We start from the raw sequence: 21,973 nt of genomic DNA on the forward strand, positions 1-21,973 counted from the left end.
CTCTACCCACCCATTCAATCTCCTCCCACAGCCCGTGTACACTCTCCCCTATCAAGGGCTCTACCCACCCATTTAATCTCCTCCCACAGCCCATGTACACTCTCCCCTATCACGGACTCTACCCACCCATTTAATCTCCTCCCACAGCCCGTGCACACTCTCCCCTATCACGGACTCTACCCACCCATTCAATCTCCTCCCACAGCCCATGGACACTCTCCCCTATCATGGACTCTACCCACCCATTTAATCTCCTCCCACAGCCCATGTACACTCTCCCCTATCATGGACTCTACCCACCCATTTAATCTCCTCCCACAGCCTGTGTACACTCTCCCCTATCACGGACTCTACCCACCCGTTTAATCTCCTCCCACAGCCCGTGGACACTCTCCCCTATCACGGACTCTACCCACCCGTTTAATCTCCTCCCACAGCCCATGTACACTCTCCCCTATCACGGACTCTACCCACCCATTCAATCTCCTCCCACAGCCCATGGACACTCTCCCCTATCATGGACTCTACCCACCCATTTAATCTCCTCCCACAGCCCATGTACACTCTCCCCTATCATGGACTCTACCCACCCATTTAATCTCCTCCCACAGCCCGTGTACACTCTCCGCTATCACGGACTCTACCCACCCATTCAATCTCCTCCCACAGCCCGTGTACACTCTCCCCTATCAAGGGCTCTCCTCACCTATTTAATCTCCTCCCACAGCCCATGGACACTCTCCCCTATCACGGACTCTACCCACCCATTTAATCTCCTCCCACAGCCCGTGTACACTCTCCGCTATCACGGACTCTACCCACCCATTTAATCTCCTCCCACAGCCCGTGTACACTCTCCGCTATCACGGTCTCTACCCACCTATTTAATCTCCTCCCACAGCCCATGGACACTCTCCCCTATCACGGACTCTACCCACCCATTTAATCTCCTCCCACAGCCCGTGTACAATCTCCCCTATCACGGACTCTACCCACCCGTTTAATCTCCTCCCACAGCCCGTGTACACTCTCCCCTATCACGCACTCTACCCACCCATTTATTCTCCTCCCACAGCCCGTGTACACTCTCCCCTATTACGGACTCTACCCACCCATTTAATCTCCTCCCACAGCCCATGTACACTCTCCCCTATCACGGACTCTCCCCACCCATTTAATCTCCTCCCACAGCCCATGTACACTCTCCCCTATCACGGACTCTACCCACCCATTTAATCTCCTCCCACAGCCCGTGTACACTCTCCGCTATCACGGACTCTACCCACCCATTTAATCTCCTCCCACAGCCCGTGTACACTCTCCCCTATCACGGACTCTCCCACCCATTTAATCTCCTTCCACAGCCCGTGTACACTCTCCCCTATCACGGACTCTACCCACCCATTTAATCTCCTCCCACAGCCCATGTACACTCTCCCCTATCACGGACTCTCCCACCCATTTAATCTCCTCCCAAAGCCCATGGACACTCTCCCCTATCATGGACTCTACCCACCCATTTAATCTCCTCCCACAGCCCATGTACACTCTCCCCTATCACGGACTCTACCCACCCATTTAATCTCCTCCCACAGCCCGTGTACACTCTCCGCTATCACGGACTCTACCCACCCATTCAATCTCCTCCCACAGCCCGTGTACACTCTCCCCTATTACGGGCTCTACCCACCTATTTAATCTCCTCCCACAGCCCATGGACACTCTCCCCTATCACGGACTCTACCCACCCATTTAATCTCCTCCCACAGCCCGTGTACACTCTCCCCTATCACGGACTCTACCCACCCGTTTAATCTCCTCCCACAGCCCGTGGACACTCTCCCCTATCACGGACTCTATCCACCCATTTAATCTCCTCCCACAGCCCGTGTACACTCTCCCCTATCACGGACTCTACCCACCCATTTAATCTCCTCTCAAAGCCCATGTACACTCTCCCCTATCACGGACTCTACCCACCCATTCAATCTCCTCCCACAGCCCGTGTACACTCTCCCCTATCACGGACTCGACCCACCCATTCAATCTCCTCCCACAGCCCGTGGACACTCTCCCCTATCACGGACTCTTCCCAGCCATTTAATCTCCTCCCACAGCCCGTGTACACTCTCCCCTATCACGGACTCTACCCACCCATTTAATCTCCTCCCACAGCCCATGTACACTCTCCCCTATCACGGACTCTACCCACCCATTTAATCTCCTCCCACAGCCCGTGTACACTCTCCCCTATCACAGACTCTACCCACCCATTTAATCTCCTCCCACAGCCCATGTACACTCTCCCCTCTCATGGACTCTACCCACCCATTTAATCTCCTCCCACAGCCCATGTACACTCTCCCCTATCACGGACTCTACCCACCCATTTAATCTCCTCCCACAGCCCGTGTACACTCTCCCCTATCACGGACTCTACCCACCCATTCAATCTCCTCCCACAGCCCATGGACACTCTCCCCTATCATGGACTCTACCCACCCATTTAATCTCCTCCCACAGCCCATGTACACTCTCCCCTATCATGGACTCTACCCACCCATTTAATCTCCTCCCACAGCCCGTGTACACTGTCCCCTATCACAGACTCTACCCACCCATTTAATCTCCTCCCACAGCCCATGGACACTCTCCCCTATCACGGACTCTACCCACCCATTTAATCTCCTCCCACAGCCCATGTACACTCTCCCCTATCATGGACTCAACCCACCCGTTTAATCTCCTCCCACAGCCCATGTACACTCTCCCCTATCACAGACTCTACCCACCCATTTAATCTCCTCCCACAGCCCGTGGACACTCTCCCCTATCACGGACTCTACCCACCCATTTAATCTCCTCCCACAGCCCATGTACACTCTCCCCTATCACGGACTCTACCCACCCATTCAATCTCCTCCCACAGCCCATGGACACTCTCCCCTATCATGGACTCTACCCACCCATTTAATCTCCTCCCACAGCCCATGTACACTCTCCCCCATCACGGACTCTACCCACCCATTTAATCTCCTCCCACAGCCCATGTACACTCTCCCCTATCACGGACTCTACCCACCCATTCAATCTCCTCCCACAGCCCGTGTACACTCTCCCCTATCACGGACTCGACCCACCCATTTAATCTCCTCCCACAGCCCGTGGACACTCTCCCCTATCACGGACTCTTCCCAGCCATTTAATCTCCTCCCACAGCCCGTGTACACTCTCCCCTATCACGGACTCTACCCACCCATTTAATCTCCTCCCACAGCCCGTGTACACTCTCCCCTATCACGGACTCTACCCACCCATTTAATCTCCTCCCACAGCCCATGGACACTCTCCCCTATCACGGACTCACCCCACCCATTTAATCTCCTCCCACAGCCCGTGTACACTCTCCCCTATCACGGACTCGACCCACCCATTTAATCTCCTCCCACAGCCAAGGTACACTCTCCCCTATCACGGACTCTACCCACCCATTTAATCTCCTCCCACAGCCCATGTACACTCTCCCCTATCACGGACTCTACCCACCCATTTAATCTCCTCCCACAGCCCATGTACACTCTCCCCTATCACGGACTCTACCCACCCATTCAATCTCCTCCCACAGCCCATGTACACTCTCCCCTATCACGACTAAACCCACCCATTTAATCACCTCCCACAGCTCATGGACACTCTCCCCGATCACGGACTCTACACACCCATTTAATCTCCTCCCACAACCCATGTACACTCTCCCCTATCACGGGCTCTACCCACCCATTTAATCTCCTCCCACAGCCCGTGTACACTCTCCCCTATCATGGACTCTACCCACCCATTTAATCTCCTCCCACAGCCCGTGTACACTCTTCCCTATCACGGACTCTACCCACCCATTTAATCTCCTCCCACAGCCCATGGACACTCTCCCCTATCACGGAATCTACCCACCCATTTAATCTCCTCCCACAACCCGTGTACACTCTCCCCTATCACGGACTCTACCCACCCACTTAATCTCCTCCCACAGCCCGTGTACACTCTTCCCGATCACGGACTCTACCCACCCATTTAATCTCCTCCCACAGCCCGTGTGCACTCTCCCCTATCATGGACTCTACCCACCCATTTAATCTCCTCCCACAGCCCGTGTACACTCTTCCCTATCACGGACTCTACCCACCCATTTAATCTTCTCCCACAGCCCATGTACACTCTCCCCTATCACGCACTCTACCCACCCATTTAATCTCCTCCCACAGCCCGTGTACACTCTCCCCTATCACGGACTCTACCCACCCATTTAATCTCCTCCCACAGCCCGTGTACACACTCCCCTATCACGGACTCTACCCACCCATTTAATCTCCTCCCACAGCCCATGTACACTCTCCCCTATCACGGAGTCTACCCACCCATTTAATCTCCTCCCACAGCCCATGTACACTCTCCCCTATCACTGACTCTACCCACCCATTTAATCTCCTCCCACAGCCCATGTACACTCTCCCCTATCACGGACTCGACCCACCCATTTAATCTCCTCCCACAGCCCAGGTACACTCTCCCCTATCACGGACTCTACCCACCCATTCAATCCCCTCCCACAGCCCATGTACACTCTCCCCTATCACGGACTCTACCCACACATTTAATCACCTCCCACAGCTCATGGACACTCTCCCCGATCACGGACTCTACCCACCCATTTAATCTCCTCCCACAACCCATGTACACTCTCCCCTATCACGGGCTCTACCCACCCATTTAATCTCCTCCCACAGCCCGTGTACACTCTTCCCTATCACGGACTCTACCCACCCATTTAATCAACTCCCACAGCCCGTGTACACTCTCCCCTATCATGGACTCTACCCACCCATTTAATCTCCTCCCACAGCCCGTGTGCACTCTTCCCTATCACGGACTCTACCCACCCATTTAATCTCCTCCCACAGCCCATGGACACTCTCCCCTATCACGGAATCTACCCACCCATTTAATCTCCTCCCACAACCCGTGTACACTCTCCCCTATCACGGACTCTACCCACCCATTTAATCTCCTCCCACAGCCCGTGTACACACTTCCCTATCACGGAATCTACCCACCCATTTAATCTCCTCCCACAGCCCGTGTGCACTCTCCCCTATCATGGACTCTACCCACCCATTTAATCTCCTCCCACAGCCCGTGTGCACTCTTCCCTATCACGGACTCTACCCACCCATTTAATCTCCTCCCACAGCCCAGGTACACTCTCCCCTATCACGGACTCTACCCACCCATTCAATCTCCTCCCACAGCCAATGTACACTCTCCCCTATCACGGACTCTACCCACCCATTTAATCTCCTCCCACAGCCCGTGGACACTCTTCCCTTTCACGGACTCTACCCACCCATTTAATCTCCTCCCACAGCCCATGGACACTCTCCCCTATCACGGAATCTACCCACCCATTTAATCTCCTCCCACAACCCGTGTACACTCTCCCCTATCACGGACTCTACCCACCCATTTAATCTCCTCCCACAGCCCGTGTACACTCTTCCCTATCACGGACTCTACCCACCCATTTAATCTTCTCCCACAGCCCATGGACACTCTCCCCTATCACGGACTCTACCCACCCATTCAATCTCCTCCCACAGCCCGTGGACACTCTCCCCTATCACGGACTCTACCCACCCATTTAATCACCTCCCACAGCCCGTGTACACTCTCCCCTATTACGGACTCTACCCACCCATTTAATCCCCTCCCACAGCCCATGTACACTCTCCCCTATCACTGACTCTACCCACCCATTTAATCTCCTCTCACAGCCCATGGACACTCTCCCCTATCACGGACTCTACCCACCCATTTAATCTTCTCTCACAGCCCATGGACACTCTCCCCTATCACGGCCTCTACCCACCCATTTAATCTCCTCCCACAGCCCATGTACACTCTCCCCTATCACAGACTCTACCCACCCATTTAATCTCCAACCACAGCCCATGTACACTCTCCCCTATCACGGACACTACCCACCCATTTAATCTCCTCCCACAGCCCATGGACACGCTCCCCTATCACAGACTCTACCCACCCATTTAATGACCTCCCACAGCCCATGTACACTCTCCCCTATCGCGGACACTACCCACCCATTCATCTCCTCCCACAGCCCATGTACACTCTCCCCTATCACGGACTCTACCCACCCATTTAATCTCCTCCCACAGTCCATGGACACTCTCCCCTATCATGGACTCTACCCACCCATTTAATCTCCTCCCACAGCCCATGTACACTCTCCCCTATCATGGACTCTACCCACCCAATTAATCTCCTCCCACAGCCCGTGTACACTCTCCCCTATCACAGACTCTACCCACCCAATTAATCTCCTCCCACAGCCCGTGTACATTCTCCCCTATCACGGACTCTACCCACCCATTTAATCTCCTCCCACAGCCCGTGTACACTCTCCCCTATCACGGACTCTACCCACCCATTTAATCTCCTCCCACAGCCCATGGACACTCTCCCCTATCACGGACTCTACCCACCCATTTAATCTCCTCCCACAGCCCGTGTACACTCTCCCCTATCATGGACTCTACGCACCCATTTAATCTACTCCCACAGCCCGTGTACACTCTCCCCTATCACTGACTCTACCCACCCATTTAATCTCCTCCCACAGCCCATGGACACTCTCCCCTATCATGGACTCAACCCACCCATTTAATCTCCTCCCACAGCCCATGTACACTCTCCCCTATCACGCACTCTACCCACCCATTTAATCTCCTCCCACAGCCCGTGTACACTCTCCCCTACAACGGACTCTACCCACCCATTTAATCTCCTCCCACAGCCCGTGTACACACTCCCCTATCACGGACTCTACCCACCCATTTAATCTCCTCCCACAGCCCATGTACACTCTCCCCTATCACGGTGTCTACCCACCCATTTAATCTCCTCCCACAGCCCATGTACACTCTCCCCTATCACTGACTCTACCCACCCATTTAATCTCCTCCCACAGCCCATGTACACTCTCCCCTATCACTGACTCTACCCACTCATTTAATCTCCTCCCACAGCCCATGTACACTCTCCCCTATCACAGACTCTACCCACCCAATTAATCTCCTCCCACAGCCCATGTGCATTCTCCCCTATCACGGACTCTACCCACCCATTTAATCTCCTCCCACAGCCCGTGTACACTCTCCCCTATCACGGACTCTACCCACCCATTTAATCTCCTCCCACAGCCCATGTACACTCTCCCCTATCACGGACTCTACCCACCCATTTAATCTCCTCCCACAGCCCGTGTACACTCTCCCCTATCACGGACTCTACCCACCCGTTTAATCTCCTCCCACAGCCCGTGGACATGCTCCCCTATCACGGACTCTACCCACCCGTTTAATCTCCTCCCACAGCCCATGTACACTCTCCCCTATCACGGACTCTACCCACCCATTCAATCTCCTCCCACAGCCCAAGGACACTCTCCCCTATCACGGACTCTACCCACCCATTTAATCTCCTCCCACAGCCTGTGTACACTCTCCCCTATCACGGACTCTACCCACCCATTCAATCTCCTCCCACAGCCCATGGACACTCTCCCCTATCATGGACTTTACCCACCCATTTAATCTCCTCCCACAGCCCATGGACACTCTCCCCTATCACAGACTCTACCCACCTATTTAATTTCCTCCCACAGCCCATGTTCACTCTCCCCTATCACGGACTCTACCCACCCGTTTAATCTCCTCCCACAGCCCATGGACACTCTCCCCTATCACGGACTCTACCCACCCATTTAATCTCCTCCCACAGCCCGTGTACACTCTCCCCTATCACGGACTCTACCCACCCATTTAATCTCCTCCCACAGCCCATGGACACTCTCCCCTATCACGGACTCTACCCACCCATTAAATCCCCTCCCACAGCCCGTGTACACTCTCCCCTATCACGGACTCTACCCACCCATTCAATCTCCTCCCACAGCCCATGGACACTCTCCCCTATCACGGGCTCTACCCACCTATTTAATCTCCTCCCACAGCCCATGGACACTCTCCCCTATCACGGACTCTACCCACCCATTTAATCTCCTCCCACAGCCCGTGTACACTCTCCCCTATCACGGACTCTACCCACCCATTTAATCTCCTCCCACAGCCCGTGCACACTCTCCCCTATCACGGACTCTACCCACCCATTTAATCTCCTCCCACAGCCCATGTACACTCTCCCCTATCACGGACTCTACCCACCCATTTAATCTACTCCCACAGCCCATGTACACTCTCCCCTATCACGGACTCTCCCCACCCATTTAATCTCCTCCCACAGCCCATGTACACTCTCCCCTATCACGGACTCTACCCACCCATTTAATCTCCTCCCACAGCCCGTGTTCACTCTCCGCTATCACGGACTCTACCCACCCATTCAATCTCCTCCCACAGCCCGTGTACACTCTCCCCTATCACAGGCTCTACCCACCTATTTAATCTCCTCCCACAGCCCATGGACACTCTCCCCTATCACGGACTCTACCCACCCATTTAATCTCCTCCCACAGCCCGTGTACACTCTCCCCTATCACGGACTCTCCCCACCCATTTAATCTCCTCCCACAGCCCATGTACACTCTCCCCTATCACAGACTCTACCCACCCATTTAATCTCCTCCCACAGCCCATGGACACTCTCCCCTATCACGGACTCTACCCACCCATTTAATCTCCTCCCACAGCCCGTGTACACTCTCCGCTATCACGGACTCTACCCACCCATTCAATCTCCTCCCACAGCCCGTGTACACTCTCCCCTATCACGGGCTCTACCCACCTATTTAATCTCCTCCCACAGCCCATGGACACTCTCCCCTATCACGGACTCTACCCACCCATTTAATCTCCTCCCACAGCCCGTGTACAATCTCCCCTATCACGGACTCTACCCGCCCGTTTAATCTCCTCCCACAGCCCGTGGACACTCTCCCCTATCACGGACTCTATCCACCCATTTAATCTCCTCCCACTGCCCGTGTACACTCTCCCCTATCACGGACTCTACCCACCCATTCAATCTCCGCCTACAGCCCGTGTACACTCTCCCCTATCACGGGCTCCACCCACCTATTTAATCTCCTCCCACAGCCGATGGACACTCCCCCCAATCACGGACTCTACCCACCCATTTAATCTCCTCCCACAGCCCATGGACACTCTCCCCTATCACTGACTCTACCCACCCATTCAATCTCCTCCCACAGCCCGTGTACACTCTCTCCTATCATGGACTCTACCCACCCATTTAATCTCCTCCCACAGCCCATGTACACTCTCCACTATCACGGACTCTACCCACCCATTTAATCTCCTCCCACAGCCCATGTGCACTCTCCCCTATCACGGACTCTACCCACCCATTCAATCTCCTCCCACAGCCCGTGTACACTCTCCCCTATCACAGACTTTACCCACCCATTTAATCTCCTCCCACAGCCCATGTACACTCTTCCCTATCACGGACTCGACCCACCCATTCAATCTCCTCCCACAGCCCGTGTACACTCTCCCCTATCACGGACTCTACCCACCCATTCAATCTCCTCCCACAGCCCATGGACACTCTCCCCTATCATGGACTCTACCCACCTATTTAATTTCCTCCCACAGCCCATGTTCACTCTCCCCTATCACGGACTCTACCCACCCATTTAATCTCCACCCACAGCCCATGTACACTCTCCCCTATCACGGACTCTACCCACCCATTTAATCTCCTCCCACAGCCCGTGTACACTCTCCCCTATCACGGACTCTACCCACCCATTTCATCTCCTCCCACAGCCCGTGTACACTCTCCCCTATCACGGACTCCACCCACCCATTTAATCTCCTCCCACAGCCCGTGTACACTCTCCCCTATCACGGACTCTCCCCACCCATTTAATCTCCTCCCACAGCCCATGTACACTCTCCCCTATCACGGACTCTCCCCATCCATTTAATCTCCTCCCACAGCCCGTGTACACCCTCCGCTATCACGGACTCTACCCACCCATTCAATCTCCTCCCACAGCCCGTGTACACTCTCCCCTATCACGGGCTCTACCCACCTATTTAATCTCCTCCCACAGCCCATGGACACTCTCCCCTATCACGGACTCTACCCACCCATTTAATCTCCTCCCACAGCCCGTGTACACTCTCCCCTATCACGGACTCTCCCCACCCATTTAATCTGCTCCCACAGCCCATGTACACTCTCCCCTATCACGGACTCTACCCACCCATTTAATCTCCTCCCACAGCCCGTGTACACTCTCCCCTATCACTGACTCTACCCACCCATTCAATCTCCTCCCACAGCCCGTGTACACTCTCCCCTATCACGGGCTCTACCCACCTATTTAATCTCCTCCCACAGCCCATGGACACTCTCCCCTATCACGAACTCTACCCACCCATTTAATCTCCTCCCACAGCCCGTGTACACTCTCCCCTATCACGGACTCTACCCACCCGTTTAATCTCCTCCCACAGCCCGTGGACACTCTCCCCTATCACGGACTCTATCCACCCATTTAATCTCCTCCCACAGCCCGTGTACACTCTCCCCTATCACGGACTCTACCCACCCATTCAATCTCCTCCCACAGCCCGTGTACACTCTCCCCTATCACGGGCTCTACCCACCGATTTAATCTCCTCCCACAGCCCATGGACACTCTCCCCTATCACGGACTCTACCCACCCATTTAATCTCCTCCCACAGCCCATGTACACTCTCCCCTATCACGGACTCTACCCACCCATTTAATCTCCTCCCACAGCCCATGTACACTCTCCCCTATCACGGACTCTACCCACCCATTCAATCTCCTCCCACAGCCCGTGTACACTCTCCCCTATCACGGACTCGACCCACCCATTCAATCTCCTCCCACAGCCCGTGGACACTCTCCCCTATCACGGACTCTTCCCAGCCATTTAATCTCCTCCCACAGCCCGTGTACACTCTCCCCTATCACGGACTCTACCCACCCATTTAATCTCCTCCCACAGCCCATGTACACTCTCCCCTATCATGGACTCTACCCACCCATTTAATCTCCTCCCACAGCCCATGTACACTCTCCCCTATCACGGACTCTACCCACCCATTTAATCTCCTCCCACAGCCCGTGTACACTCTCCCCTATCACGGACTCTACCCACCCATTTAATCTCCTCCCACAGCCCATGTACACTCTCCCCTATCACGGACTCTACCCACCCATTTAATCTCCTCCCACAGCCCATGGACACTCTCCCCTATCATGGACTCTACCCACCCATTTAATCTCCTCCCACAGCCCATGTACACTCTCCCCTATCACGGACTCTACCCACCCATTTAATCTCCTCCCACAGCCCATGGACACTCTCCCCTATCACGGACTCTACCCACCCATTTAATCTCCTCCCACAGCCCGTGTACACTCTCCCCTATCATGGACTCTACCCACCCATTCAATCTCCTCCCACAGCCCATGGACACTCTCCCCTATCATGGACTCTACCCACCCATTTCATCTCCTCCCACAGCCCATGTACACTCTCCCCTATCACGGACTCTCCCCACCCATTTAATCTCCTCCCACAAAGCCCATGTACACTCTCCCCAATCACGGACTCTACCCACCCATTCAATCTCCTCCCACAGCCCATGGACACTCTCCCCGATCATGGACTCTACCCACCCATTTAATCTCCTCCCACAGCCCGTGTACACTCTCCGCTATCACGGACTCTACCCACCCATTCAATCTCCTCCCACAGCCCGTGTACACTCTCCCCTATCACGGGCTCTACCCACCTATTTAATCTCCTCCCACAGCCCATGGACACTCTCCCCTATCACGGACTCTACCCACCCATTTAATCTCCTCCCACAGCCCATGTACACTCTCCCCTATCACGGACTCTACCCACACATTTAATCTCCTCCCACAGCCCGTGTACACTCTCCCCTATCACGGACTCTACCCACCCATTTAATCTCCTCCCACAGCCTGTGTACACTCTCCCCTATCACGGACTCTACCCACCCAATCAATCTCCTCCCACAGCCCATGGACACTCTCCCCTATCATGGACTCTACCCACCTATTTAATTTCCTCCCACAGCCCATGTTCACTCTCCCCTATCACGGACTCTACCCACCCATTTAATCTCCTCCCACAGCCCGTGTACACTCTCCCCTATCACAGACTCTACCCACACATTTAATCTCCTCCCACAGCCCATGTACACTCTCCCCTATCACGGACTCTACCCACCCATTTAATCTCCTCCCACAGCCTATGGACACTCTCCCCTATCACGGACTCTACCCACACATTTAATCTCCTCCCACAGCCCATGGACACTCTCCCCTATCATGGACTCTACCCACCCATTTAATCTCCTCCCACAGCCCATGGACACTCTCCCCTATCACGGACTCTACCCACCCATTCAATCTCCTCCCACAGCCCGTGTACACTCTCCCCTATCACGGGCTCTACCCACCCATTTAATCTCCTCCCACAGCCCATGGACCCTCTCCCCTATCACGGACTCTACCCACCCATTTAATCGCCTCCCACAGCCCATGTACACTCTCCCCTATCACGGACTCTACCCACCCATTTAATCTCCACCCACAGCCCGTGTACACTCTCCCCTATCACGGACTCTACCCATCCATTTAATCTCCTCCCACAGCCCGTGTACACTCTCCCCGATCATGAACTCTACCCACCCATTTAATCTCCTCCCACAGCCCGTGCACACTCTCCCCTATCACGGACTCTACCCACCCATTTAATCTCCTCCCACAGCCCGTGTACACTCTCCCCTATCACGGACTCTACCCACCCATTTAATCTCCTCCCACAGCCCATGTACACTCTCCCCTATCACGGACACCACCCACCCGTTTAATCTCCTCCCACAGCCCGTGTACACTCTCCCCTATCACGGACTCTACCCACCCATTTAATCTCCTCCCACAGCCCGTGTACACTCTCCCCTATCACGGACTCTACGCACCCATTTAATCTCCTCCCACAGCCCGTGTACACTCTCCCCTATCACGGACTCTACCCACCCGTTTAATCTCCTCCCACAGCCCATGTACACTCTCCCCTATCACGGGCTCTACCCATCTATTTAATCTCCTCCCACAGCCCATGGACACTCTCCCCTATCACGGACTCTACCCACCCATTTAATCTCCTCCCACAGCCCATGTACACTCTCCCCTATCACGGACTCTACCCACCCAATTAATCTCCTCCCATAGCCCATGTACACTCTCCCCTATCACGGACTCTACCCACCCATTCAATCTCCTCCCACAGCCCGTGTACACTCTCCCCTATCACGGACTCGACCCAGCCATTCAATCTCCTCCCACAGCCCGTGTACACTCTCCCCTATCACAGACTCTACCCACCCATTTAATCTCCTCCCACAGCCCATGGACACTCTCCCCTATCACGGACTCTACCCATCCATTTAATCTCCTCCCACAGCCCGTGGACACTCTCCCCTATCACGGACTCTTCCCAGCCATTTAATCTCCTCCCACAGCCCGTGTACACTCTCCCCTATCACGGACTCTACCCACCCATTCAATCTCCTCCCACAGCCCATGGACACTCTCCCCTATCATGGACTCTACCCACCCATTTAATCTCTTCCCACAGCCCATGTACACTCTCCCCTATCATGGACTCTACCCACCCATTTAATCTCCTCCCACAGCCTGTGTACACTCTCCCCTATCACGGACTCTACCCACCCGTTTAATCTCCTCCCACAGCCCGTGGACACTCTCCCCTATCACGGACTCTACCCACCCATTTAATCTCCTCCCACAGTCCATGAACACTCTCCCCTGTCTCGGACTCTACCCACCCATTCAATCTCCTCCCACAGCCCATGTACACTCTCCCCTATCACGGACTCTACCCACCCATTTAATCTCCTCCCACAGCCTGTGTACACTCTCCCCTATCACGGACTCTACCCACCCGTTTAATCTCCTCCCACAGCCCATGAACACTCTCCCCTGTCTCGGACTCTACCCACCCATTCAATCTCCTCCCACAGCCCATGGACACTCTCCCCTATCATGGACTCTACCCACCCATTTAATCTCCTCCCACAGCCTGTGTACACTCTCCCCTATCACGGACTCTACCCACCCATTTAATCTCCTCCCACAGTCCATGTACACTCTCCCCTATCACGGACTCTACCCACCCATTCAATCTCCTCCCACAGCCCATGGACACTCTCCCCTATCACGGACTCTACCCACCCATTCAATCTCCTCCCACAGCCCATGGACACTCTCCCCTATCACGGACTCTACCCACCCATTTAATCTCCTCCCACAGCCCATGTACACTCTCCCCTATCATGGACTCTACCCACCTATTTAATTTCCTCCCACAGCCCATGTTCACTCTCCACTATCACGGACTCTACCCACCCGTTTAATCTCCTCCCACAGCCCATGTACACTCTCCCCTATCACGGACTCTACCCACCCATTTAATCTCCTCCCACAGCCCATGGACACTCTCCCCTATCACGGACTCTACCCACCCATTTAATCTCCTCCCACAGCCCGTGTACACTCTCCCCTATCACGGAATCTACCCACCCATTTAATCTCCTCTACACAGCCCATGTACACTCTCCCCTATCACGGACTCTACCCACCCGTTTAATCTCCTCCCACAGCCCATGTACACTCTCCCCTATCACGGACTCTCCCCACCCATTTAATCTCCTCCCACAGCCCATGTACACTCTCCCCTATCACGGGCTCTACCCACCCATTTAATCTCCTCCCACAGCCCATGGACACTCTCCCCTATCACGGGCTCTACCCACCCATTTAATCTCCTCCCACAGCCCGTTGACACTCTCGCCTATCACGGACTCTTCCCAGCCATTTAATCTCCTCCCACAGCCCATGGACACTCTCCCCTATCACGGACTCTACCCACCCATTTAATCTCCTCCCACAGCCCGTGTACACTCTCCCCTATCACGGACTCTACCCACCCATTTAATCTCCTCCCACAGCCCATGTACACTCTCCCCTATCATGGACTCTACCCACCCATTTAATCTCCTCCCACAGCCCATGTACACTCTCCCCTATCACGGATTCTACCCACCCATTTAATCTCCTCCCACAGCCCGTGTACACTCTCCCCTATCACGGTCTCTACCCACCCATTTAATCTCCTCCCACAGCCCGTGTACACTCTCCCCTATCACAGACTCTACCCACCCATTTAATCTCCTCCCACAGCCCATGTACACTCTCCCCTATCACGGACTCTACCCACCCATTCAATCTCCTCCCACAGCCCATGGACACTCTCCCCTATCATGGACTCTCCCCACCCATTTAATCTCCTCCCACAGCCCGTGGACACTCTCCCCTATCACGGACTCTACCCACCCATTTAATCTCCTCCCACAGCCCGTGTACACTCTCCCCTATCACGGTCTCTACCCACCCATTTAATCTCCTCCCACAGCCCGTGTACACTCTCCCCTATCACAGACTCTACCCACCCATTTAATCTCCTCCCACAGCCCATGTACACTCTCCCCTATCACGGACTCTACCCACCCATTCAATCTCCTCCCACAGCCCATGGACACTCTCCCCTATCATGGACTCTACCCACCCATTTAATCTCCTCCCACAGCCCGTGTACACTCTCCCCTATCACGGACTCTACCCACCCATTTAATCTCCTCCCACAGCCCGTGTACACTCTCCCCTATCACGGACTCTACCCACCCATTTAATCTCCACCCACAGCCCATGTACACTCTCACCTATCACGGACTCTACCCACCCATTCAATCTCCTCCCACAGCCCATGGACACTCTCCCCTATCATGGACTCTACCCACCCATTTAATCTCCTCCCACAGCCCATGTACACTCTCTCCTATCATGGACTCTACCCACCCATTTAATCTCCTCCCACAGCCTGTGTACACTCTCCCCTATCACGGACTCTACCCACCCATTTAATCTCCTCCCACAGCCCGTGGACACTCTCCCCTATCACGGACTCTACCCACCCATTCAATCTCCTCCCACAGCCCATGGACACTCTCCCCTATCATGGACTCCACCCACCTATTTAATTTCCTCCCACAGCCCATGTTCACTCTCCCCTATCACGGACTCTACCCACCCATTTAATCCCCTCCCACAGCCCATGTACACTCTCCCCTATCACGGACTCTACCCACCCATTTAATCTCCACCCACAGCCCATGTACACTCTCCCCTATCACGGACTCTACCCACCCATTTAATCTCCTCCCACAGCCCGTGTACACTCTCCCCTATCACGGACTCTACCCACCCATTTAATCTCCTCCCACAGCCCGTGTACACTCTCCCCTATCACAGACTCTACCCACCCATTTAATCTCCTCCCACAGCCCATGTACACTCTCCCCTATCACGGACTCTACCCACCCATTCAATCTCCTCCCACAGCCCATGGACACTCTCCCCTATCATGGACTCTCCCCACCCATTTAATCTCCTCCCACAGCCCGTGGACACTCTCCCCTATCACGGACTCTACCCACCCATTTAATCTCCTCCCACAGCCCGTGTACACTCTCCCCTATCACGGTCTCTACCCACCCATTTAATCTCCTCCCACAGCCCGTGTACACTCTCCCCTATCACAGACTCTACCCACCCATTTAATCTCCTCCCACAGCCCATGTACACTCTCCCCTATCACGGACTCTACCCACCCATTCAATCTCCTCCCACAGCCCATGGACACTCTCCCCTATCATGGACTCTACCCACCCATTTAATCTCCTCCAACAGCCCATGGACACTCTCCCCTATCACGGACTCTACCCACCCATTTAATCTCCTCCCACAGCCCGTGTACACTCTCCCCTATCACGGACTCTACCCACCCATTTAATCTCCACCCACAGCCCATGTACACTCTCACCTATCACGGACTCTACCCACCCATTCAATCTCCTCCCACAGCCCATGGACACTCTCCCCTATCATGGACTCTACCCACCCATTTAATCTCCTCCCACAGCCCATGTACACTCTCTCCTATCATGGACTCTACCCACCCATTTAATCTCCTCCCACAGCCCGTGTACACTCTCCCCTATCACGGTCTCTACCCACCCATTCAATCTCCTCCCACAGCCCATGTACACTCTCCCCTATCACGGACTCTACCCACCCATTTAATCTCCTCCCACAGCCCGTGCACACTCTCCCCTATCACGGACTCTACCCACCCATTCAATCTCCTCCCACAGCCCATGGACACTCTCCCCTATCACGGGCTCTACTCACCTATTTAATCTCCTCCCACAGCCCATGGACACTCTCCCCTATCACGGACTCTACCCACCCATTTAATCTCCTCCCACAGCCCGTGTACACTCTCCGCTATCACGGACTCTACCCACCCATTTAATCTCCTCCCACAGCCCGTGTACACTCTCCGCTATCACGGACTCTACCCACCTATTTAATCTCCTCCCACAGCCCATGGACACTCTCCCCTATCACGGACTCTACCCACCCATTTAATCTCCTCCCACAGCCCGTGTACAATCTCCCCTATCACGGACTCTACCCACCCGTTTAATCTCCTCCCACAGCCCGTGTACACTCTCCCCTATCACGGACTCTACCCACCCATTTAATCTCCTCCCACAGCCCGTGTACACTCTCCCCTATTACGGACTCTACCCACCCATTTAATCTCCTCCCACAGCCCATGTACACTCTCCCCTATCACGGACTCTACCCACCCATTTAATCTCCTCCCACAGCCCGTGTACACTCTCCCCTATCACGGACTCTACCCACCCATTTAATCTCCTCCCACAGCCCGTGTACACTCTCCGCTATCACGGACTCTACCCACCCATTTAATCTCCTCCCACAGCCCGTGTACACTCTCCCCTATCACGGACTCTCCCACCCATTTAATCTCCTCCCACAGCCCGTGTACACTCTCCCCTATCACGGACTCTACCCACCCATTTAATCTCCTCCCACAGCCCGTGTACACTCTCCCCTATCACGGACTCTACCCACCCATTTAATCTCCTCCCACAGCCCATGTACACTCTCCCCTATCACGGACTCTCCCACCCATTTAATCTCCTCCCACAGCCCATGGACACTCTCCCCTATCATGGACTCTACCCACCCATTTAATCTCCTCCCACAGCCCATGTACACTCTCCCCTATCACGGACTCTACCCACCCATTTAATCTCCTCCCACAGCCCGTGTACACTCTCCGCTTTCACGGACTCTACCCACCCATTCAATCTCCTCCCACAGCCCGTGTACACTCTCCCCTATTACGGGCTCTACCCACCTATTTAATCTCCTCCCACAGCCCATGGACACTCTCCCCTATCACGGACTCTACCCACCCATTTAATCTCCTCCCACAGCCCGTGTACACTCTCCCCTATCACAGACTCTACCCACCCGTTTAATCTCCTCCCACAGCCCGTGGACACTCTCCCCTATCACGGACTCTATCCACCCATTTAATCTCCTCCCACAGCCCGTGTACACTCTCCCCTATCACGGACTCTACCCACCCATTTAATCTCCTCTCAAAGCCCATGTACACTCTCCCCTATCACGGACTCTACCCACCCATTCAATCTCCTCCCACAGCCCGTGTACACTCTCCCCTATCACGGACTCGACCCACCCATTCAATCTCCTCCCACAGCCCGTGGACACTCTCCCCTATCACGGACTCTTCCCAGCCATTTAATCTCCTCCCACAGCCCGTGTACACTCTCCCCTATCACGGACTCTACCCACCCATTTAACCTCCTCCCACAGCCCATGTACACTCTCCCCTCTCATGGACTCTACCCACCCATTTAATCTCCTCCCACAGCCCATGTACACTCTCCCCTATCACGGACTCTACCCACCCATTTAATCTCCTCCCACAGCCCGTGTACACTCTCCCCTATCACGGACTCTACCCACCCATTCAATCTCCTCCCACAGCCCATGGACACTCTCCCCTATCATGGACTCTACCCACCCATTTAATCTCCTCCCACAGCCCATGTACACTCTCCCCTATCATGGACTCTACCCACCCATTTAATCTCCTCCCACAGCCCGTGTACACTCTCCCCTATCACAGACTCTACCCACCCATTTAATCTCCTCCCACAGCCCATGGACACTCTCCCCTATCACGGACTCTACCCACCCATTTAATCTCCTCCCACAGCCCATGTACACTCTCCCCTATCATGGACTCAACCCACCCGTTTAATCTCCTCCCACAGCCCATGTACATTCTCCCCTATCACAGACTCTACCCACCCATTTAATCTCCTCCCACAGCCCGTGGACACTCTCCCCTATCACGGACTCTACCCACCCATTTAATCTCCTCCCACAGCCCATGTACACTCTCCCCTATCACGGACTCTACCCACCCATTCAATCTCCTCCCACAGCCCATGGACACTCTCCCCTATCATGGACTCTACCCACCCATTTAATCTCCTCCCACAGCCCATGTACACTCTCCCCCATCACGGACTCTACCCACCCATTTAATCTCCTCCCACAGCCCATGTACACTCTCCCCTATCACGGACTCTACCCACCCATTCAATCTCCTCCCACAGCCCGTGTGCACTCTCCCCTATCACGGACTCGACCCACCCATTTAATCTCCTCCCACAGCCCGTGGACACTCTCCCCTATCACGGACTCTTCCCAGCCATTTAATCTCCTCCCACAGCCCGTGTACACTCTCCCCTATCACGGACTCTACCCACCCATTCAATCTCCTCCCACAGCCCATGGACACTCTCCCCTATCATGGACTCTACCCACCCATTTAATCTCCTCCAACAGCCCATGGACACTCTCCCCTATCACGGACTCTACCCACCCATTTAATCTCCTCCCACAGCCCGTGTACACTCTCCCCTATCACGGACTCTACCCACCCATTTAATCTCCACCCACAGCCCATGTACACTCTCACCTATCACGGACTCTACCCACCCATTCAATCTCCTCCCACAGCCCATGGACACTCTCCCCTATCATGGACTCTACCCACCCATTTAATCTCCTCCCACAGCCCATGTACACTCTCTCCTATCATGGACTCTACCCACCCATTTAATCTCCTCCCACAGCCTGTGTACACTCTCCCCTATCACGGACTCTACCCACCCATTCAATCTCCTCCCACAGCCCATGGACACTCTCCCCTATCATGGACTCCACCCACCTATTTAATTTCCTCCCACAGCCCATGTTCACTCTCCCCTATCACGGACTCTACCCACCCATTTAATCCCCTCCCACAGCCCATGTACACTCTCCCCTATCACGGACTCTACCCACCCATTTAATCACCACCCACAGCCCATGTACACTGTCCCCTATCACGGACTCTACCCACCCATTTAATCTCCTCCCACAGCCCGTGTACACTCTCCCCTATCACGGACTCTACCCACCCATTTAATCTCCTCCCACAGCCCGTGTACACTCTCCCCTATCACGGAATCTACCCACCCATTTTATCTCCTCCCACAGCCCATGTACACTCTCCCCTATCACGGACTCTACCCACCCATTTAATCTCCTCCCACAGCCCATGGACACTCTCCCCTATCACGGACTCTCCCCACCCATTTAATCTCCTCCCACAGCCCATGTACACTCTCCCCTATCACGGACTCTACCCACCCATTTAATCTCCTCCCACAGCCCGTGTACACTCTCCGCTATCACGGACTCTACCCACCCATTCAATCTCCTCCCACAGCCCGTGTACACTCTCCCCTATCACGGGCTCTACCCACCTATTTAATCTCCTCCCACAGCCCATGGACACTCTCCCCTATCACGGACTCTACCCACCCATTTTATCTCCTCCCACAGCCCGTGTACACTCTCCCCTATCACGGACTCTCCCCACCCATTTAATCTCCTCCCACAGCCCTTGTACACTCTCCCCTATCACGGACTCTACCCACCCATTTAATCTCCTCCCACAGCCCGTGTACACTCTCCGCTATCACGGACTCTACCCACCCATTCAATCTCCTCCCACAGCCCGTGTACACTCTCCCCTATCAAGGGCTCTACCCACCCATTTAATCTCCTCCCACAGCCCGTGTACACTCTCCCCTATCACGGACTCAACCCACCCATTCAATCTCCTCCCACAGCCCATGGACACTCTCCCCTATCACGGACTCTACCCACCCATTCAATCTCCTCCCACAGCCCATGGACACTCTCCCCTATCATGGACTCTACCCACCCATTCAATCTCCTCCCACAGCCCATGTACACTCTCCCCTATCACGGACTCTACCCACCCATTTAATCTCCTCCCACAGCCCGTGCACACTCTCCCCTATCACGGACTCTACCCACCCATTCAATCTCCTCCCACAGCCCATGGACACTCTCCCCTATCACGGGCTCTACTCACCTATTTAATCTCCTCCCACAGCCCATGGACACTCTCCCCTATAACGGACTCTACCCACCCATTTAATCTCCTCCCACAGCCCGTGTACACTCTCCGCTGTCACGGACTCTACCCACCCATTTAATCTCCTCCCACAGCCCGTGTACACTCTCCGCTATCACGGACTCTACCCACCTATTTAATCTCCTCCCACAGCCCATGGACACTCTCCCCTATCACGGACTCTACCCACCCATTTAATCTCCTCCCACAGCCCGTGTACAATCTCCCCTATCACGGACTCTACCCACCCGTTTAATCTCCTCCCACAGCCCGTGTACACTCTCCCCTAT

The sequence above is a fragment of the Somniosus microcephalus genome, unplaced genomic scaffold (genome assembly GCF_052327205.1).
Source record: "Somniosus microcephalus isolate GS21.2 unplaced genomic scaffold, FLI_Smic_1.0 scaffold593, whole genome shotgun sequence".
Classification (NCBI taxonomy): domain Eukaryota; kingdom Metazoa; phylum Chordata; class Chondrichthyes; order Squaliformes; family Somniosidae; genus Somniosus; species Somniosus microcephalus.